The sequence below is a fragment of the Equus przewalskii genome, chromosome 4 (genome assembly GCF_037783145.1).
Source record: "Equus przewalskii isolate Varuska chromosome 4, EquPr2, whole genome shotgun sequence".
NCBI lineage: Eukaryota > Metazoa > Chordata > Mammalia > Perissodactyla > Equidae > Equus > Equus przewalskii.
In genome coordinates this window covers 2,421,545-2,445,140 of record NC_091834.1, presented here as the reverse complement: position 1 = coordinate 2,445,140, position 23,596 = coordinate 2,421,545, and the positions used below count along the sequence as shown (strand labels likewise).

Sequence of the window (23,596 nt, the reverse complement as noted above, 5' to 3'; positions counted from 1 at the left end):
TCTGTCACCAATCTTCCTCTTTTCACTGAGGAAGACTGGCCCTGAGCTAACATCCATATGCATCTTCCTCCACTTTATATGTGGGACGCTGCCACAGCATGACTTGACAAGTGGAGTGTAGGTCTGCACCTGGGATCGGAACCAGTGAACCCCCGGCTGCCAAAGCAGAACATGCAAACTTAACTGCTGCACCCCCAGGCCGGCCCCCATAGTGGTGTTTTTTAAAATGAAAATTATACTTGTATCATTGACTTCAAACTTATATTGGTGTTTTCATGTCATTGAATAACTTATGCACTCATTTGTTCACTCATTCATCAAAATCTTTATTTAGCACTGACTATGCACCCAGGCGCTAGAGCATGTTTGAGAGAAGATGATGAATATAATACAATCCTTGTCTTCCAGATGCTCAGTGGTCTGGTGTGGAAGACAGGTACATCTGACATCACGCAGATAAACATAACAGCAAGTAGGATTAACATGGTGATCAAGGAGGCACAGAGGAGTAAGCTGCCTCACCACTACGAGGCCACCGAACGCAATGGGAGCGCAGTGTGCTGTGAAAGAAACAACCCTTAAGTAGAAGTCATGGGATCTTGACTTGGTTTTGCTACATAACTACAATTCATGCAAGTTACTTAACCTCTGTAAGGCACAATTTCTTCGTCTATAAACTGAGAATAGCAATACTTATAATCACCTGTGTTCTGGGTTGCAAATCAACCAAAACTTGCTTTAGTAACATTAAATGTAACAGGGACGTGATGACAAGATACAAGATGTCTAGTGGAGGGAAGAGGCTGAAAAACCTTGGGAAAAGTCGGCAGAAACAAAGGGACACCCAACTTGCCTCTACTGGCCCTGGACTCTGAAGGTCCTAGCTGGTTCCAGTGCCACGGGCACTGCCCTCGCCAGCCACTGCCTCCCACACTCTCCTCAGCAGCTCTGATTCACTCATTACTGGGAAACCTCTCAGGCAGGGTCGTCTCATTGGCTGAGCCTCAGTCACAGGAGAACGTTGGAGCTGCCAAGTCAGTGGGAGAGAATCTCTGCTCTCCTCTGATTTGGGGAGAGGAAGAGGACCCCTGCCTTCCATCCCTCTTACCCCAGGGCTCTGCCCAGGCAGGTGGGTTCTTGGGGTGCTGGGTCGGCAGAAATGACAAACGTCCACTACACCTGCTCTCCTCACTGGGTTGTTGTGAAGGTGAAGTGAGAATTGCTGAGGAAGAGCTTTACAGATGTAAAATGACAGTGGTTTTAATGGCCGTGTAAACCGCATGCTGGTACAAGTGAGAGAATGTTCTGAAGGCTACCTGTGCCTCTAAGGCTTTGCTCATTTTCAGATATTCACAGTTGTAAGGGTAATACAAGAAAAAAAATTACCATGCCAAGTGGTTCTTACACATGTAGAACTTTTATACAGAAGTCTGCAAAGTGGGTCATATACATTTTGCTAAAGGTTACTTTCTAACTTGAATTTAGAGCATTTCAAATGAATCTGATCTTTAAAAGGACGGGCTAAATTCTAAGCAAACAAAAACTGCTAGTTGCTCCCTAGAAACCTGTGAGTTGTTATTGCATCAGCATCCATAAGGGCTAGCACCATTCTCAGTACACCGCTCTGCTTTCTAGGGAGTCTCAATATTACTTCTTATCTAACAAACATAATGTAAAACTGTTCATGTCTCAATTAATTACATAATTTTAAGTAGTACCGTGAGATCTTTAGTGCCTTTAAGTATATACATTATACCAAGAAAAATGGATCACACTTCAGTGGTTTTTATTTCCATTTGTTTTTATGGTTTAACTCTCTCTGAAGTAGAAAAAGAACCTTTCACTAATTAGAAATAAATGCATAGCTTAGGCTAAAAATAAATATTAAGTAATAGATCCTGTTGAATTTATATGGCGAAATAATTACACCTATTGGCATGTGATATGATTGTAAATTATATAGCAATATTCTACTTGTACAATTTGATTTATGAAATTAATACCTCAGATTAAATTTTAGAGTACTAATCGTTAGTTAAGATGTTAAGGTGATCTTTACCAGCAATGATAACAGCAATTGGAAAGAGGCACAGAAATAACCCATACAGTTACTACACTCGAGAAATATAATTCATGGAGAATAGGCTATTACCCTAAACCCAATGCGCAGAACAGGGAAACTAGAAATATCTTCACCAAGTAGCAGAATGAGCCAGGTGGTCACGTAGCTGGGTCACTGAAATGACTCGCTGATGTAAGTGTACACAAATCCATATGCTAAGGATAAAATGTGCCTTTTAGGTAACATATCGGCGTGTTTTCAGAAAAAAATAAACACCCAAACTATTTTTAAATATAAATTGGAAACACTGTCCCAAGAAGAATGAAGTACCTCTATGCACAGTGCCAGCATTGAGCAAGCCTAAAATCTCAAGCTACCATAATGACATGGTGTAACGTTTAACCCCACAGATCGCGGGTAGGTAAACCTGACTTTGAATCCTGTGTTCCTTAACCTGGCTGCCTTTTTATGTTCTTAAATCGAGTCAGTTAAAGTGGGAAAGTGTGGCTGTAAGATGACTACAGTCACAAAAGCAATCACAATGACCACCACTATATTGCCATTGCCGCCACCACAGTGGGCTGAGCTAGACAGTGTGACGGGCATTTGGCTGATGTGCTCTTGTACCAAGTGGAGATTAGAACAATCTCACCCCATAGTGTTGTTATAAAGATTGATGATAATGAGTGGATCAGAATAGGTGCTCACTACATGGTGGCTACTTCTGGCATTTATTCATCACAAACATTGTGAAGTCATTCTGCCTCGGCAGTTAAAAGAAAATGGGGGCTCTAAAAAAATGAAACTATTTCCCAATATTATATGTGAAGCAAGTGGAAAACTTACATGTGTTTGATTTAAGAACCTCATCTCTTTTCAAAATACTATATTGCCTCTCAAGAGGAAAAAAAAAAGTGTGATACAACTTGCAACCTGCCCAGAACTGATGCTAGAGGATTTCATTCAAAGCCACAAACACTGAGCACAAACGTATCACTTTCAAAAGGAAAAGACAATAATTGTTACCAAGCCAAAAGTCAGGGACATTTTAGGCAATTTTTTTCCTCCCCTTCCCAAGATGTGTATGCGTGTGCGTGTGTGTGTGTGTGTGTTTAGAGGGGTTGGATGGGGATAATAGACTTTTCAAGCCCACTTTTCACTGAATACATTTGTACAGATCATCCCTAACTTGCAATGGAGTTATGTCCCAATAAACTCATTAAATTGAAAATACTGTAAGTTGAAAATGCATTTAACACCCCTACCTTACCAAACATCATAGCTTAGCCTCGCCTACCTTAAACGTGCTCAGCACACTTGCATTAGCCTACAGTTGGGCAAATCATCGAACACAAAGCGTCTTTTATAATAAAGTATTGATATCTCAGGTAATTTGTTGAATACTGTACTGAAAGTGAAAGAATAGTCGTTAAGAGTATTGGTCGTTCACCCCTGTGATCCCAGGGTGACTGGGAGCTGTGGCTCCCACTATCCAGCATCACGAGAGAGGATCGTGCAGGAAGTCACCAGCCCCGGAAAACATCAAAATTCAAAATTGGAAGTACAGTTTCTACTGAATGCGTATCGCTTTCGCACCATTGTAAAGTCAAAAAATCGTAAGTCAAACCATCATAAGTCAGTGACCACCTGTATTTGTAAAGAATGACATATCCATTAGCAGTTTCATGTAAGTTTAACATAAAATTTCTCTTGCTTTGTTGTTGAATATGATGACAAAATGGAAATGACCTATAAAATTGCTCACTTAGTTCTACCATAATTAGGATAATCTATAAATTTACATAACCTATTTTTAATCAAAGCCTGAAAAAGAAAAGAGGCAATTATTTGAGGAACTTGATTTATTTATTCTTCAGCTTTTTAAGTACTTACAAGAATGAATATTTTTTCATATAGTTACAAAAGAGTGAAACAGGGTGAATGCACTCATTTCTGACATTATAAATATGGAAAAGCTTTCTAGAAATTTGAATACAAAGGATAGTCTATAACATGTCAGTAATTGGTTTTATAATAATAAAAAACATTTAATAAATGGTCATTTACACTGGATATTATGCTAATTTCTTGCAAAGGGAGACGGACTAAAACTGGATACATTGTTGTGAACTCACATGCCGAAGGAGTCCTTGGAGAATCTAATCCATCGCCCACTTTTATGCAGACCCATTCCTAAGTCATCCAGAAGAGATGAAAACAGCCTTCTAAATAATTTTTCATATACTACCCTTGAAAATTATCATGGAATGACTCCTCTGCCTTCTCCACACTCGTTAGACTGAATAACCTTTTCAAAAAGTCTTTAAATCTTTTATATAATGTTTTTGTCTTTCTTCTGACCCTTCCCAGGTCCCCCCCCCCCCCCGCCCCACATTGTTTTTAATAGTGAAGACAAGGGAAAAAAGGAATAGGAAACTATTTCAATAAATTATAACCTGTTCCCTTTGGGTAATAAACATCACAATAGTATTTTCTGAGAGGCATTATATTCTTTATGCATTTAAATTCTGATGTTATGATAAGAAGTAGGAAAGACACCAAAAACTAATTCTAGGTAGGGGGAAATTTAAAAACGCTAGGAGCAAACTGAAATACTTATGTCCAACATCCTTTCTCTTTAACACAGGATCAGTTTTCATGATAGAAACACGTGATCTGCTATTTAGTTCATTTGGCTTTTTAAGTAGTAGACTCAGATGCTGACCATTGTGTCAGTCCTTTGGCTGTATAATAATAATACATGTAGGTTTTGTGTCAAATAACCATGATCACTCCATATGGCACCCAAGTGAAGATGGGTGTTAGGTGATGTTCCTGTCTTCAAGATACCTCATAGATTAAGGTCTTGACCTCCATTCCTCTCCAATATGCTCCTTGCTTTCATTCCAATTTTGATAGCCAGAAAGAGCCAATTTTGGGTAATGGTTTAGTGAGAGAGAGATGATTGCCTACAGGGATCCTGGGACATGCATACAACATACCCCATCATTGGGATCCCCAGAGAGCTTGAGAATATGCGCTTGTGTTGGAAACGTGTGTCAAATTTAAGTGGTTGAGAATCTCATCATTTGTTTGTTACAGTTTTGTAAATGGAGCAAATAAATTGATACTTGCCCTAACAGCACCTGCAAAATTTGACTCTGACATTAAACAGAACGAAGAGATTCAGAGCTCCAGATCTACTCATAATTAATTATGTTAGAAAACCCACCAGAACATAAGTAAACAATCATTTTTATCCACATCAGAAATTTAGCTTTGTATTACCAGAAACAGATAAATCATGAGAGGATTCTAAATTCAAATTGCTTTTTGTTTTTTGGTGAGGAAGATTGTCCCTAAGCTAACATCTATGCCAGTCTTCCTCTATTTTTCACATGTGGGCTGCTGCCACAGCATGGCTTATGAGTGTGCAGGTCTGTGCCTGGGATCGAACCCGTGAACCTTGGGCTGCCAAAGCAGAGCACACGAACTTAACCACTACACCACTGGACTGGCCCCTCAACTCAAATTTTAAAACATGTATAACATATTACACAAAGGATAGTAACGAGTTAAAATTAGCACTAAAAATCATCATGACTCATGTCAACCATGGCAAGAATCACACTCGTGTGGCTTCAGAGTTAGAAAATTAGAAATTCCGTAAATACAAAACGAAGTTGGGCAATGTAACCTGGCAAATATGCTACTTTTCTAAAATTGCACTTTCCTACCGGAAAATATGACACAAAGTCTCACTTCAGAATGCGTTTGTCAACTGATTTATGAAGTTATTTTTGTATAAGTAGCTCTGATATTTAAATTTGGTCTCCCCCAAAATGGTATCATTTCCTCGTCATGTCATATGTAGTTTATGGGTTGAAACCAAGATACTAAAACTCTCTGACCTCAAAAGCTACTACTGTCTTTTCCTCTTGTGGCAAAAAGCATTAATCTCACATATGCTGGAAATAGGAAAAACATCAAAAATGGTATTTTGTCATTGCTACCTGTACTGAACCGTAAATTGCTGAATTTTGTGAAAATTCAATGTTGAATGCAACTTTCAAAAAGTGCACCATTGTGCAAACGATGTGAAAATTTCTGTTTTTTCATGTGTGGAATTGAATTATTTTGCAATTTAATTATTCTCCGCTTAAGAACTGCAAGTTTATTTTAAATTAAATGGATGCTAGTTTCACGACATAATCCCCAATGCCATACATTCTGAATTGTACTGTCTTCAACTGACTGTCAATACTCTCCAGAAATCACGTAGATGGTTTAATCCACCTAACATTTTCTGAAATTTATTTGCAGGTTCTCAGAAGATTCCTGTGGTCAATCTGACTGAATTTCCATTTATCCACATTAGCCAATGTGGACAGGCACTGGACAAATCTTTGCGAAATGTAGCTGTCCATAGACTGACAATGGTAGGTGGTTTGCTTATTTAAAGGAAATCTGATAGCATTCCTTTAGTGATTTGTCCCTTCAGGCATTATTCAGAAGAGGTCAGAACATTTCCTGTCTGTACCAAATAACATATATGAAGAAATTATGCAAGAAATCCTCAAGAGAACAGAAAGAAGTTACACCTGATTTTTCAAAGTCAAATATATGTCTGCTTTCCAAGTACAGCATGTGAACATTTCTAATTATAGTAACATAAAATAATATACAAGCCCAATTCACAAGCATATTGCATTTAAATAATATTAAGTCCTTTGGAACAGCACTGTCTAAGAAAAATGTAATGTGAGCCACAAATACAGGTCACATACGTAATTTAAAATTTTCTAGTTAGCCACACTAAAAAAAGAAAAAGAAAGATGGCAATTATTGTAATCATAGATTTTACTTTACCCAATATATCCAAAATATTATCATTTCAACACATGACCAATACGAAAAGCTATGAATGCCACATTTTTACTTTTTTCCTTACTAAGTATTCAAAACCCCGTGTCTAGTTTATACTTAACAGCAAATCTGAATTCGGACAAGCCCCATTTCAAGCGCTCAGTAACCATATGGGACTAGCGTCTACTATACTAGACAGCACAGCCCAGACAATCCTTTTTCTCCAACAACATTTTAGGTCACCATGTAATCACCTGAGTGGCTTGTTTTTCTCACAAACCATAATATGGAAATCTCTGCTTTAAATGACTGAGAAAACTGAGTAAACATCAAAGCACAATAACAATTTCAGGCGACACCACGTCAATGATATCTCATTTAATTGCTTTGCTACACTGCGTTTGTGTAAAATATTATTAAGCACCCAACAGACATACATTTCTTAGCAATGCTGTTCCATCCTGCTACCTAATTTTATTACTCCATTTCAACTTGAAAAATCCACTTTTGACTTTATTATCAAGTTGTTATAGGTTAGAAGGTGACAAAACAACCAATGTTTCCAGTAAATAATGTACATATGGACATGTGTGAGGACCCTGTCTGGATGTTCAATAACAGGACTGGAGAACTCTCTTTATCACTAACTCACAACCCAGAGAGAGAGGAATTGTCCACTCAGGGTAACAGCGTAAACAGAGAAATGACTCACTTTGTCATCCTCCCTCTTGTGGTCTCTCTGGTAACACACTCTTATTTTGAGCATCCGTAGTGTTTAGTACCCAGTGCCACATTCTTCTCTCATCAGGCTCCTACTTGCATACCTCATGTTCACGATTCCAGTTGTGTTTTTCTTCTATACAGTACATGTGTCCCATTTCCAATTTCCTTTGGGTCTTGCTAAGTGACTAGGTTGCCTCTCTGATGAACTAATTTAAACAAAGATGCACATGCTAAAATTGGCTTAACATAGCCCAAATAATGCTTGCATTTTAACAGTATTTAAAACTCTAATCCAAAAGGTTAATTATGACATTTGGGCTATTATTGGCCAACTAGAAGGGAGACCATTTTCAGAAGAGCCTTTGGTGCTCTCATATCACAAGGGACATGCTCTCCCGGGCAGTCAGGGCACCTGGGGGGGTCAATGTGATGACGTTTGGGGAACTTCAGCAAAACCTCAATGCAAAGATTCTTGGAAAAGAGTTCTAAGAAAAAAATAATTTAGATTATAATTCTAGTTAGTAATAAATTTATGTGTCTACTTTTTTGAGTGGAAACCATTTGTAATTGTTTTTAACACAATTAATTGTTTAAATTTATAAGTGTCTAGTGAGTTCAGTGTTTAAGAGACATTCCCTCAAGACTCAGTAAATAAGAAAGTGGAAGTGAAATTTTGACAAATCTTCAAATGGGCATTTGTACAAAGCTCAGTATATTCCTGTGATAGCCATCTTGACTAAATTTACCTCTTCAAAAACTGGTAAATGAAACTAAACCTTTCAAGGACAATATCGGTTTTCTCACACATCATTTATGGCTTGTCACATAACTTCCTTCTCTCACTGGTGCTGTTAACTGTGTAAAACTTCCAAGAAATTACGAGACCTCTAAGACCTTCCTTTATTCTGTCTTGCAAGAACACTACCCAGCAAAATTCTGATTAATCTTAATTTGATTATTGGTTAATGACTAAAGAAATTTGCCAAATATCTAATTTCTAATTCTCAGTTGCTGATAAAAGTCAGAAAAGCAATATGAAAGAATTGTATTTCTATTTGGAGAATCTGTCTGCTGGATTCTCCCAAGCTTGGCCTAGTGGAAAGAGCTCTGCGCACAGTCAGAGGATCTGGGTTCTAAGAGAACTTCTACCACCAACTTCCTAAAGGATCTCAGAGTAGACATCTCATTTGTGAAAGGACAGAATTGGTTCATAGTTCTAAAGTACTCACCTCCAAAATTCTGCAATGAAAATTTTTAAGGGATGTAATGACAACAGGTTATATTTTCTGCCCTCATATTAGAAAGTCCCGAATCGACAATGAACTGAGAATGACAACAAACTACCCAACAATTTGAATTACTTGAGAGCCTGGACTCATTTGCTTTCTTGACATAAATGTGGAGAACTGCCATTTTACTCTCTCTTCATATTTCTTTGCACATTCCCTTCTGGGAATGTGGTTGTGGTTGCAGAGTATTTCTATTTTTGTTCCAAGCCTTTCATTGCCTCCATCCCTCTAGGTGAATTAGATAGTCCCTAAGTATATCCCCATAGGATGGAACTATGATTACTTTGTGGAAGGCCATATATGTAGCACTTCAGCTTTATTTTCTAGAACATGTGACACTTAAAAAAAATTATGATTTTTTTTAAAGACTCAACATTTTCATTGTGATCATCTTGTGATCTTTGAGACACTTACAAACATAAATCCTAAATGTTAGAGTATGGTTAATGTTAGCAGCAACTTAGATGTAAGTAGAACCAATATAAACTGGGAAAACAATGAACAACCCAAAAAGCTAAAGAAAATAAGAGTTTTTGGTATCTAACTGTAGGCTTTGTCTATATAATGCTAGCAAGTCTTGAATAATGCAGACTTGTTTTTCTTTGAATATACTCACAACCTATGAAAATCAACCTCATGATAAAGAAAAGCTTTTGTCAGAACTCCCAGTCAGAACTACTGGCAGTTTATATTTAAAACTCCAGAAACCAACCATTAATTCTTTAAAGATGTATGTTTTGAGGTACACCTCCCCCACTCCTCAAATTTTTGCATTATAGCTTTGACTTTCACATCACCCTTCTCATTCTGAAGTAAATTATGAAAGTACTAGAAATAAGAGTTTATTGTAGAAGAATTATTGTATTAATGAAGAAAATGTAGGGGGAGAAATGCATGGGTCAAAAAAATATCAGAAAATAAATAGAAATTAAGAAGAAGAATAAGGAGACGGAAGAAGAGGAGAAGAAAGAGTTCAAGGAAAATGTGGAAAAGGAAGAAGATGGGGAGGACTAGAATGAGGATACGGAGGACGAGGAGGAGGAGGACCGTGATGTGCCTTTCCACAAAGTTGTAGACTTCCAACATGATTCCTGAGGTGACATTCTGGTCCAAAGCCATGCATATGTGGCCACCTATCATCACCTAATAACTGATAACTCACATGGCAGCCACTTGCTACATCTGGCCATTGAGGACTTGGAATGTGGCTGGTTAGAATTACGATGTGATGTAAATGTAAAACCCACACTAGATTTTGAAGAGTTAGTATAAAAAAAAGGAGTAAAGCATCCCAGTAACCATTTTTATGTTGATTACATGTCAAAATGATAATATTTAGATTGCATAATGTTGCAATTCCTAGACTGGTTCTGAAAAAAGTAAGACTAGATAAGTAGTCAATTACTGGTAACAGGTAATGATATCCATAACTAATAAGAGTGGGTGAAGGTGAGGGTAAGAGTCAATCCAAAGGGCAGGACAGTAATAGAAACTTGATTGACAAGAGGCTCAGTCAAGAAGAGGGTTCAAGGGTCACAAGGGGGGTTGAGGCCCTCATCAGCTGATGAAGCCAATGAGAGATGAGTGATGGGAGATGGAGAGGTTATCATGCATCCAGTCATACTGTGATCCATTCAGCAAATGTTTACTGAGTGCCTACTACATGCCAGGAACAGGTTAACACATGGCACAGTGGTGAACAAAACAAGCAAGTCCTCTTTGAAGCTTACCTTCTACAGGGGGAGACAGACATCAATCAACCACACAAATACAAAATTACAAACTGACAAGAACTATAAAGGTCAAATGGTGGCGTTTTGAGAACTCTAAGAAGAGTCCAAGTTAGGCTTATTCAGAAAAACAAAAAAGGAATTATGATTGGGCACCCAACGCCCTCCCTCCATCTGACCCCAAATATTTCCAGATCAATTCAAATCTTTAGGAAGTGCATATGGCTTCTCTAACAACAAGGAATAAAATTTCTCCGTTGTTCCTGAAACTTGTCCCAAGGACTTCCCTGAAGGTCAAATGACTAAACAGTATGGGAGTTGATATATGTGTGAACACGTGTGATTTGTGTGTGTGCATGTGTGTGTGCGTGTGTGGATGTGTTCTCCCAAAATATAAACCAAGTTGCTTGTAAAAGCTAATTGCAAAATTTCTGGTAAGCAGTTAGTCAGATAAGTTCCCTCATTCTCAATTTAACCAAGACAAAGTCCCTGTCGTAAAATATTTCTAATATTCCACTAACTCAAGGACTCCATGGTGTGAAACCTAACATTTATTTTTGGATGATATAAAGCAAACTGAAGGTCGATCTGATGGCAGGTTTAATGCGGTGACTGACCTTCTCACCCCTTGGTACTACAGCAATACAGCCTTTCTTTTCAGACTGATGACCAGTGTGGACTAGTCATTCCCTGCTTCTGACTGGGGATGGGAGTGGAGTCAGTGAAGGGACAGCTTCCCCAGTGACGTGTAAATTGAGATTAGAAAGTTGAGAAGAATCAGATAAAGGTTCAAGGGGGACAGGAAGGAAGAACATTCCAGGCTTGGGGGGATAAATTTGCAAAAGCACTGACTCTGGAGGCAGAAGCGTTCCTTGGAAGAACTAAAAAGAGAACAATGTGGTTCATGCCAACAATAAGGGGGAGTCCGGAGGTTAGCGATCATATGGAGTCTGAAAAGTTTTGTTAAAGATCTTGGTTAATTTTCAAAAAGTTAAAGGGAAGGTTTTAAAAGGCATTCAGACTTGTTTCTAGAGTAGATTGCCAGGCTCCAGCATGTAGAACAGATTAGAAACAGCGAGAGGGAAAGTCTTGAGGTCAATGAGGGGTCTATTGCAGAGGAGCAGTGATGGTAGCTTGGGCGAGTGGGAGGTGGCGGATATGGGGACAACAACGAGGCTTAGTTAAGTTTCAAAGAATAATGTTTAGGTAGGAACTAATATTAGCCACTTGCTCGAAGAACCATAAGCCTTATCATGAGGGCCTCCCCTTGCTTCCCTTGGAAATAAGAAATGTCGGACAGAACTTCTAAATTTCTCCTGATACTCAGAATTTCTGTATGGGATGCTGTGGATTCGCATGGCCAAGCTGCAACATGAACTTTGTTTCTTAAAACATTACAGAGTTCTGTAACTCTTCACTTTCCTCTTTAAAAGTCTTCAGGCAATGGTTGGTGCTCCTACCAGAGTGTGTTTATACCTCTTGTTATAGCCATTGCATTTTATTGTAATTATTTATTTAATGTCTGCACAGCCCTAAATTTTGATTTTTCAAAAGGAGCTATTTATCACCTAGCTTTGTTTTCCCAGCATCTAGAATAACATTGGTACACGGTCAATACCGAGTCAATGGATTCTTACACTGATGAGACTCTCCTGTAAAGAAGGACCTGACCCTGGTCACTATTTCTTGGCTTGGGGTCTTGATAGAAATGCAAACTCTCAGGTCCCGCTCTACCTCCTAGTCAGAATCTCTGGGCTTGGGTCACTCGAGGTCATTCTGAAGAACATTGACAGCTGAGAACTACTGCTTTTGAGAATTGCGTCAATGGGGGTGTAGACCAATCAAATGAGGTTTATTTTGAAAGTCAGGTTGGCTTAAGGAGGGATTCAAGTAGCCTGTTTTAGGATTTGCTATCATTCCTTCTTCCAAATAATCTTCATAAAATCTTCAGAACAACACAGGTATTTTTTGGTGTTAAAATTCTGGGATGCAAACCTGTCTATGTTAGGGGTCAGCAAACTCTTTCTGCAAAGAGCTTGAGAGTAAACATTTTAGGCTTTTCAGGGCATTCGGTTTCTGTCATAACTACTCAATTCTGCTGTTGTAGCATCCAGGCAGCCAGATAGCAGTGGGGCTATGCTCCAAAAAAACTTCACTTATGGATACTAAAATTGGAATTTCATCTGATTGTCATGTGACACAAAATATTCTTCTTTTGATTTTTTAAAACTATTTAAAATATAAAAGCCATTCTTACTTTGTGAGCTGTACAAAAAAGGTGTTGGGGTGGATTTGGCCCACAGGATGTAGATTGCCAACCCCTGGTCTATGCAATAATCAATGATCAATACAACATTTTCCAGGCATAGATATCAACTCATTAACTGAGCATTTCATATGTGCCTAGCAAATAAGCAATACAGATAAAGCACTTGTCTTTAGGGAGTCCAGAGGGGAAAAGACATTAAGAAATAATCAAATAAGTGAAATAGATAAAGAACTTCCCAGAGTGCTGTGAGAGAGAGTAACAGAGAAATCTACTTTAGATAGGGAGGGGAAGAAAGTTTCATCTGAGGAGGCACTGCTTACACTGAGACCAGAAGGAGGAACTAGAGCTCATCACAGGAAAAACCAGGAGAAGTGGGTTACAGGCCACAGAACAGGAGGTATAAAGTGGCTGAGACAGGAGGAGGCTGATGTATGTAGTCACACGACTGAAGCATAATGAGTAAGGAGGAGAGGGCAGGATTGGACTAGAAAGACAGACAGGGTGAAGATCCTGCAGGGGCTTGTCAGCCACGTCAAGGCATTTGGGAAAGGTTTTACGGTGGGGAAACTATGATTTCATTTAAGGTTTTAAAAGGTTATTCGTTCTTGTTGCTATGTGCAAGTAGATTGGAGTGGAACAAGAACGATGGGAGATGGTTTGGAGACTGGATAAAAAGGATGTGTGTGTGTGTGACAAACACACATCAGACAGCATTAAAACTGAAGTACTAATAGCAGAAACCTCAGTAAAACAAAATGATTTCTCATGCTCAAACTGATAATCCTATGATTGCAGAATTTAACAAAACATTCAACACTAGAGAATCTGAATAGACTTTTGGAGATCAACGGAATGCGATTTAATCTAAACACAGAATAAAATCTTCTAGGAAGAAGATAGAAAGGTTCGTTCAACATTTTCCATCAGCTAAAGACTGATATTGTTTATATGAATGCGGTCAAGGAAAGGAATTCTAAATAGGTAGGCAGGCCTCATGAATGAATAAGCTTTGATAGTTTACTGTTCATCACCGTGAACAGCTATTCAGTCCTGCTCGCTAATGACATTTTTTTAATTACCAGAGGCATTTACCTAATAACACAACCCTATTAGTAGATCTGTCTGGATTGATATTGAAAGGACAATTAAAACTGGCACTCGGGCTATGACCACTACTCAGCATGGTAGGTTGGAATGTATTGAACATCATTTTTTAAAAAGGTATACTGTTAACATTGGGGGCACAAATGCTAATTAGAGTAATGACTTCATTCAGTAATTTCCTTTTTATGAGGCCATTTGGATCAGACTCTCTTCTCCATGTAAAAGGTCAAATCCTTATTAATTTAGATGATTACCTCATAGGAATGAGGACTAAGAGAAAACAATACCACAGTTCCGGACTACCATTTCCTCCCCATTACTCCATGTTGCTGGTACAGTGATAACAAGATGAAAACAGTTAAAATTTTTCTTCTACAACGGTTCACATCTCCACTAATCTTCCCCAAGGACCTTCTTACGCTCAGACAAGAAAGCTAATTTCATATTTGGAAGTTCCATTTAAAAAAATGAGTGCTGACAAAGAATACGGACTACCTGCTTTTTAGTTCATATCTTTATTTAGAAATGCTAGGAATCCATTGCCATTACCTACGTAGATAATCGCCCATGTAAGTTTTATTCTAATCAATTAAAGCATTGCTTAGGGAAAAAAAAGTAACCCAAAGCAAACCCTTACACCATTTTCTTACATTCATGTCATGAGCAGCCAATAACCTAAGTGTGACTATGAGTTTCAAGAAACAATCTCTGTGCTCTGGGCTGGAGGCAGCATGCTGAAATTCATGAATTACAACTCTTCCGACAAGAGCCTTTGATGGCTCCAGGGACTGGAAATGGAATATGAAACTCTTCACCCAAAGGTCATTGGCTCCAATTTGGCCTAAACTGGTAGTGACTAAAAGTTATTATCGATAGACAGCTGTTCAGCAACTTCTACAAAATGAATTGATGGCTTCAGTGTAATTTGTAAAAGACAGGTGTCTGTGTCAGGAACTCATGATTACCTCATGCCCCAAGGAGGATAGTTTCAGACAGGAGTGAAGACATTGACTGAAAGGAGATATTGCACCACCTTCTAGCCTTTACAAATGGTCCTGTCAGATGCAAACAGCCAAAAATTTTGGGGCAATGGGCAAGAATGCTTGTTACCTGATAGTTTGTCATTTGTAAGGTGGCGATACATTTATATCTAACTACAATCTCTCCAAATAGCCATGTTTATGTTTAAATAAGATATCACAGATTTTAATGAGAAATGCTAAGGAGAAGATTTTATTAAAATAGTTTAGACTCTTGTTGCTCAAAGTGTGATCCGCAGACCAGCAGAAGCAGCATCACCTGGAAGCTTATTAGAATTGCAAACTCTCCAGCCCACTGTAGACAGATTGAATCAGAAGCTGCATTTCAACAGGATCTTCAGGCAATTCAGATGCTCAATAAAGTTTGAGGAGTGTAATATGTCTTGAGGACACATTGTCCAGCTGCTCAGTGAACACAAAGTGTACTCAATCAACATATGTTGATGACAAAAATAAAGACCTGAAGACTGTTTCTGTATGTTAACTTCATAATCTAGTATTAGTTAGGTTGCCACTTAGGGAATCACCTGCTGATTTACTGTCTTGGCATCTCTATTAGACTTGAAGCTCCTAGAGGGCAGGGACCCAACCTGGCATTCCTTTTGAGCTCAATCTCGGTTTTACCAATTGAATAATGGAACTTGAAGTTACAAGTCTTCATCACCTTATGTTCAATTAAGTCATGCCAAATAATCTTATTCTCATGCAACATTAATTTAGACAGATTGTGTTTACCTGAGAGACCTGACGAGCTATCATGATGCCCTGGATCATTAATCAGCAGTAAAAACCACTATTTAATGACACTCATGGTCAAGTACATGGTAAGAGTATTTTGTCCACTCTGCTAAACTTGTAACAACCACAAAATTAAGCACTCAGACCAATTTTTAAAATGGCTTTGTTTGTGTAGAACATATTGCTATTTAACACATTTCATTAAATTTAGTCAACATGAGACTAACTGGGGTATATTTAAAATTTGGGTTATTATGTGTATGAATGTTTACAGTCACTATCTCCCAAAGAAAACTCTAAAAGGCATTAACCTTATTGTATTAATGAATCATTTAGCCTGAAGTTCAGCTACTCCATAGGCTTTCCATTCTAAAAATAAACAAAAAAAAAAACCCCTTAATAATGTATTGAACATTTTCCTCAACACACATCTTATTGCCCTATTCAAATTACCCAGATAAAGAGTTCCTAGGTTTGGGTGCCCAAGGTTTTCAGAAAGGCTCTGAAGTCAGCTAACCAGGTCAGCTGGGCACGTTCCTAAATTCTCTGGAGCCTGTTTTTCAACATTTTTTTTTTTTAAAGAAAATGGTAAGATCAACTTTATAAAACTGCTCTGAGCATTTAACAAGATGAACCTGAACAAGTTTTTTTTGGCATATAACAGGCACTTCATGGATATTTGCTACTAATTTCTATTACTACTTCTACTACCGCTTTTCTATTACCTTTAATACTATTACAACCGTTTCTAGTACCATATTTTCTTTGAGATCATTGGGTTGCATACCAGATTGTAAAATAATTGAACATATAAGATCCACTCCCACATGGTTCACCAGGTAACATCAAAACACAATGCTCTAAATTAAAGAAAAACTTAAGGATATATAAGCCTGAAGATATAATTATCTTTTCTATTAATGCTAAAGAGTCTCAATTATAGCTTACTCTGGTCTTGGCCTTTCTTTAGGTACGGAAGATTAAACATTTGATTGTGTTGATTAGGATATTGCCAACAGTTGCTGCCCCTACACCCTTTCCCTTAATAGGAAACAATGATCCTTTTTATCACACCAGTTGTTGGAGAGTCTTGTCCCTTTCCTTCTACCTAGAAGGCATATAACCTCAAACGAAAAGCAGAACCCATGGACTCAGACAAACATGGGCTCATATGAGGGCCCTGCCACATGATAGCTGTGTAACCCTGAGCGTATTATATTAACATATGTATAATACTTATAAAACAGGGACAATAATGGTACCTTCCACATAGAGCTGCTGTGACAATATTACATGAGATGTTGCATGCTTTTGGATAGTACTCAACGTTGTGCAATGGTCATGGTTAAGTACTGATAAATGCTATTGTTATCACCTAGACCTGAAGTATTAAAAAACAGGGGAGGGGGTGTGTGCAGAGTTTCTGCCCAGGGTTCAAGCTCATTTAATTGTATGCTCAGTAGAGGGTGCCTTTCAATAGCCTGACTTTAGAAACTGATGAACCCAGACTCTTCAACCCTTAGAATTCCCCTTTCTCACCTCTAGGATTGGGTTCTCTGGAGAGCCTTGACTAATACATGCCTTTAACTTCCCTAGATCATGGTAACCTGCTGATTTCCTAACTCCTTTCTCAAGCTCCTTGACTTGGCCTTCAGAGTCCGAAAGGATTGTGACGGGCTGTCCAGTCCAAACTCTCATTCCAGACATTCCAGGTATGTCTGCTCCTCCAGTGTTCATTCAGCCTCTGTTCTTAACACTTCCAATGTTGGAAAGCTCGCTATTTAATTAAGCAACCCACTCCATTTCTGGATAGCTCTTAATTACAACACACTTCTTCCCTCTGCTGAACAGAAATCTGTGTTCCCTGTTATGTAAAACTAATGATAACTGCTTTTAGCTTTTGAAGCAAAATGGAATAAGTCTAAAGGTTATTCCACGTGATGGAGTTTCAGATTTTTCAAGATTGCTGTCACGTCTGTATGTTTAAAATGTAGGGCTGAACAGAACTGAAATCAGGGCTGGAGAGACTGTTTTAGCACTACTGAAAACAGTAGGACTGCACTCGACGCTCTGTATCAGTGAGTTCCACATGTGCAGACTCAACCTGCTGTGGACTGAAAGGCCTCTTATGGCTGTGTCTGTACTGAACACGCACAGACTTTGTTTTCTTGTCATTGCTCTCTAAGCATAGCAACTATTTACACAGCATTTACATTGTATTAGAAATTACGAGTAACATAGAGGTGATTTAAAATATACAGAAGGATGTGCATATGTTACATGCAAATACTATCCCATTTTATATAAGGGACTTTAATATCCCCAGTTTATGGTATTGGTGGTGGTGGTGGGGGGGGCCCTAGAACCTATCACCACGGATACTGAGGGACAACTGTACTACTTTCTTTTTGATTTGGATATTATCTAATTATCCAATTATTAAATAAAACTTGAATGACTGTCTTGGGTTAGGTAGAAAGAATTCACTTTTGGTGCAACTTGTAAGATGAGATGATTAAGAAAAGTATGATGGTTTTCAAAATGTATGTGCTCCTTTACTATTCACGGATCTTTTAAACTTCAACTAATTCAAGAGAAAGGATTCTCTCATTTTCTATAAAGAGATTGCTAATAACTTTAAAATTCTTTTATTATCAACTCCTCCTACAAAAGCAAGCTTCCCCTTTAGAGGCTCGGTTTGACAAGGACTATCAGTAGGCAAAAATTCTTGGACTTCGAGAAAGAGTAAAGTTGACAGACGAAAACTATCCTGGAAGCATCAGTTGGGTCTTGTTGCCAGGAGCTGGCCTGGCACTCACAGCTAGGCCTTGGTGTTCTTCTGTCAAACATCAACAAGCTCATAGAACACCAACTTCAGACAAGGCCACTCTGTGACCATGATGGATCCAGAGAAAAACAAGACCGCCCTCTGCTGTGTCTCTCTCCATTACAGCATTAGCTGCGCTGCATCTTTCCACCTTATGGAGAAGAACTATTTAGATACCCAACGTAAAATCATCCCAGTTTCCTCACAGCAGCCAATGCTGAGAAAAGTCCCACTTCCTGGAACCTCCTCAAAATCACTTAAAGCAAAGCCAAGTCCTAAATCTTCCTACTGAGATGTCCCCATGGTGTGCGCTCTCCTTTATTGCAACGAGTCAATAAACGTACCTTTGTTCAACTACCGGTGTGTTCCTGGTGATCTTGGCTGAAAGATGCTGACATCTGGTTACTGAGGTGATGCGTAAAATAAAAAAGACTAGTTGAAATTCTACCAAATGTAAACCTCACAATAAATTTCTTGTGGCCTATAAAACACAGGTACAATCAATCTATACACAATGATGTCAACGTGGACATTAAATCCTTTAATAAGGGCTCGTGTGTGTGTTTGTTACTGTTAACTGAAAGTCATTTTCTGATGGGAATCTGCTTTTGCCTTACCTAGAGGTTTACCCTTGACTTCCCTCAGAGTGAACTTAGATGACCTTTTGTTCAGGCACCTGTCTTCTGGCACCTCAGTTTTTATAAGAGAATCAATCCTTTCTCCCACTCAGCTAATAAAGCATTTAATGCTCCACTTGACTGGCCATAGGGCACCCGTACATCAAGTACACGTCAGAGAGGATGATCTTGGACTTAGGGCTGTTCAACATATTTCAAAAGCTCAGCCAAGAAAAACAATATTTGTGAAGGATTCCCAGAAAGATAAACAGTCCATATATTCTTCTAGATAATATAAAATCTGCTTCTGGAATAAGTCAGACCAGTAGAAAGCTGTTAATACCTGGATCTCATGATGTTGATTCCCCAGATAAGAGTTTTATCCCATTGCACTTTCGTATGATTCCACTGGACTACAGTGAAGGAAATTTAGAGTAACAGCTTTGTGACCCTTGATGCTGATGTTGTCCATTACATTATACTATGTCCCCTCCATGCAAACTCATGAAAATAATGTTGAGTGTGCCCTGAGCAATCAGTTGTCTTTTATCATGGACATTGTGGATCTTGTAACTAACCATCCTTTCTTAATGGCTGGTTCCCGTAGAAACAAGTTAATGGTTTAATTTTAGGAATATCTAGACTACCTATTGCAATCATAGAGACTTCTAAGCATGCATTTAAGATACCTCTTTGTGTTATTTTTCTTTAAAAACTGAATTTTTTATTGTATAGATCTTTGTAAGCTATTTTAATTTATTTTAGATAGAAATACTGGAATAAATAAATTAAATGTTTACCAGAAAATAAATTTAACGAGCGAGTTGGTGGAAGCTCAGCTACTAGTCAAAATATGGGAAGCTCACTAGTCTTGACATTATAAATGAAGTTCCCCTGACTCCAAATTCACTTTTTCACTGTATCTGAACAATGCTTCCTTGTATAATATATAATTTTTATCATTCACTTAGCCAAATAAATATATTTTGTATCCACTTTGGAATGTTCATTAGGAAGTTACGTTCTTAATTACTTTAGCAGGTTGTTTAAATGGCCAAAGTGGTTAATTGAAAACACACACTTCAAATTTTTCTAGACTAAGCATACCAAGTTTATCTTTTTTTTAGTCACATTACATAAGCTTGTAGAACATGAAAACTTCTGAGTTTCTTCCACAAGATCTGTTGTCGAGCCAGATGTCTTGCTTTCGCCTTATTCTACAGGATCTTACTGCTTATTTACTTAGTTAAAATCTTCCTTTTTACACTTACTTTGCATCTGAATTATATTTCCAGCATGGATAATCTGAGAGCTGCATACATAAGTAAAATTCCCACTGCACATCAACGTCCAAAGGAGACTGTCCTGAGAAAGGACATCCCCAGCTCAGTGAGGCCCTAAGAAGGTAACTTCCCAGCTAACTATTCTGCACGAAGTGAATCACGTGAAAGTTTAAAATACACTCTGAAGGCAAGTAGAAGTGGCTTTTGGAGATTCACCAGTTTGCATTGTCAATGAAATAAAAGGCCAATTTGCTTTGAGCAATTTGCTTTGGCAATTTGAGTTGAATAAAAACAAACCTTAAAAGTGTAAAGAAAATAACCATAGGTTTTTAGATACACATTTTTCTTTTAACTCAGAAATATCTTACATAAAAACATATAGGCCAGTATGACATTAAAATAACCTTATTAAGAAGCTGTAAAGGTTAAAATGAGACACCACAAAGGCACCATGTGATGGTCTCCTTCACAAAGAGGATGTCTGTGGCTGCCATACTGCAATGGCTTATTTTAAAAACTGTAGGCCTATGATTCATCCCAGCCACAAGAAGGCAGACACAGATGACTCGTCTGAAACACTACAGAAGGTGGGGGTACATGAGGGTTGATCCAGCCAGGGTGCCCTGAGCCAAAGTGGAACATGAAGCCAAAATCGATTGGCAGAAGCAAGATTCAAATGCTGGGCATCCTAAACACAAGCAACAAATGCAAAGGGCCAGAAGCAAGTTCAAAGGCAGCACGATAGGGCCCAACATCTAAAAGCGAGTACAGCGGCAGAGCAAGAACAAGTTGCCCATCAAGAGCAGTGAGATCTGTGCAGTTTCTGTGAACATCAGTGGGTGCTCATGGTTGGCTTTGAAGACTTGTTGCTAGCATGGCTGCAGGAGGGTAAGATGGTCTTAGAAACTGTAAGAGGAAGAGGAGGAAAATTCATAAGTTGGCCACAAAATTGACTTTAAATGTAACAAGTGCCAAAGTGCATTCCAGAACTCAGGTTCATCCTTTTATAAAAGGGTAACAACTAGGGCTTCAGAAGGTAGCCAAACGCTCTGCACACCCATCTGTTAGGGCTCAGTCTTGCAATTATAGCATACTTTGACTACGTAAACATTTTTCATAGCGTTGTTTTAATGATCACAACACAGTTAATCATTTACAAGTTTTCCAAATTACTATCCACACTATCCTAATTTTTCTCACAAATGAAAGAAATACATTATGGCAAACAATGTCAAATGTTTGAGGCCATCTTCGAAATGCAAATGAATTGCCTGCCAGAACTGATTTCAACAGGAAAATCAGTTAAGGTAAGTTAAGGTAAAAGTACCTGTTCTTCAAATAAATAAATGATTTGGAGATCTCTGTCATTTACATGTTATTGGTAAAAGGAAAACTTGTGCTTATACAATCAAAATAAAGCCTACTTCCTTTAAAACTCTGGCCGCAACTCTAACAAATCAGAGTAAACAATCCAAAGGTAGATTAGATGCTTATCTCATTATAGCTACTGAGTATTAAGCCCCTACAATGTTCTAGCCGCTGTCCTGCTGCTATACACATCCATTAATACACTCAACAGCTCCATGACACATGCATTTCTATAGACTAGTAAACCAAAGCTCAGAGAAGTTAATTATATTGGCCCAAATCACACAGCTACCAAGTGGCAGAGAGAGGATTTGGTTGTAGAATAAATCTGATGTGTTTATTCCATCTACTATGACACATTGCTTCCTACTACATGTATCCATCCCACCCCAGGAGAAATGAAAGGCAGTGGGGCCCGGGGGCAGAGGAGAAGATCCCCTCAGGAAGGAGAGGTGTGGTTCCGAGGCACAGCATGAGTCTGCCCCCAGCCCTGCAGTGGTATTTCTGCGAGGGCGCCACTGCTCTGCCAAATCTGCCGGTTATATTTTCTTCCCATTTCTATTCCTGAAAATGCGTTCCCCTTTGTTGATAAACAATGATGAGAGCGCCAAGTTATCACTGGCAGGAAATGCATTCTGAGATGCTCTCCGGGGAGCAGAGATAGACTGGTATCCAGTCACCGACCCAAAGAGCATCTCTTAGGTGCTTCCTTTAGGAGGCAGACTGCCATGATTACGTAGGGCAAAGCTAGCCGTCTGTGCAGAGATGGTTAACAGCCCACTGAGGCTTGTGTTAGCACTTGTGAAAATGCTGCGCGGGGCTTCCAGCGCCAGCTGGATCTTGGTCACACTTGTAAGCTACTCAAGCTTAGTCCCATACTTGTGAACCATAAGTAAACCCACAAAGCCACATGCATCTCCTTGTTCTGGGCAGCACTCTTCAAAAGAACAGTTTCTTTTACGTGCAGAATTGAGAAAATCTCAAAGTTTTCTACAATTGTACAAATAGGCCAACTGCAGACAAAGTTTGGGGTCAATATGACTGACACAATCAATGATTTCAATTAAGTGGATACCTTGAATTTGCTGTATAGTTATTTTTCATATGTTTTTATAAAACGCACATTGTTTTAGAGATGATATCAACCTTCAGTTGCAGTCAAAAATGCTCAGATATTAGTTATGTTTAACTGAGATTTATTAATTATTAAATATTTGTCCTCTCTTTAAACGTAAAATAAAAGTCAAAGCAAAAACTTTCTATCTAAACATTCTTCTGTAGTGGTTTATACAATAAGTATAAAATGTTGATCTAAATCATAATTTTATATAATTTGGATCTGAAATAAAGCACCATTATCTATTAGATTGAATCATGAAATTTCCACTTTTATATTTAATAAATTAGCCTATATCAGAAATTTCACACGAATGCACATGTGTATATATGTGTATGTATGAATATATATGTATGCATATGTATACATATACACAAATGTATATGCACACATATATAAAACTAACCACTCTGCCACAGTGTACAAGAAGCTGCAATGAGAAATGTGAGAATATTATTATGAAATTAAAATGACCAAAAACAGTTAAAAATACAAGTGATATTGATAAAATGGTTTCTGAGGACTTACCGTTTACATTTGGGAAGTGAGTTTATATTAGCTGT

The 23,596-nt window shown here is 38.3% G+C and overlaps 1 protein-coding gene across 18 annotated transcripts in view; it reads right to left on the bottom strand.

Moving 5' to 3' along the window:
* Positions 1-23,596, bottom strand: part of MAGI2 (membrane associated guanylate kinase, WW and PDZ domain containing 2) — a 1,255,661-nt gene that overhangs the window by 463,212 nt on the left and 768,853 nt on the right. The window lies entirely within an intron of this gene.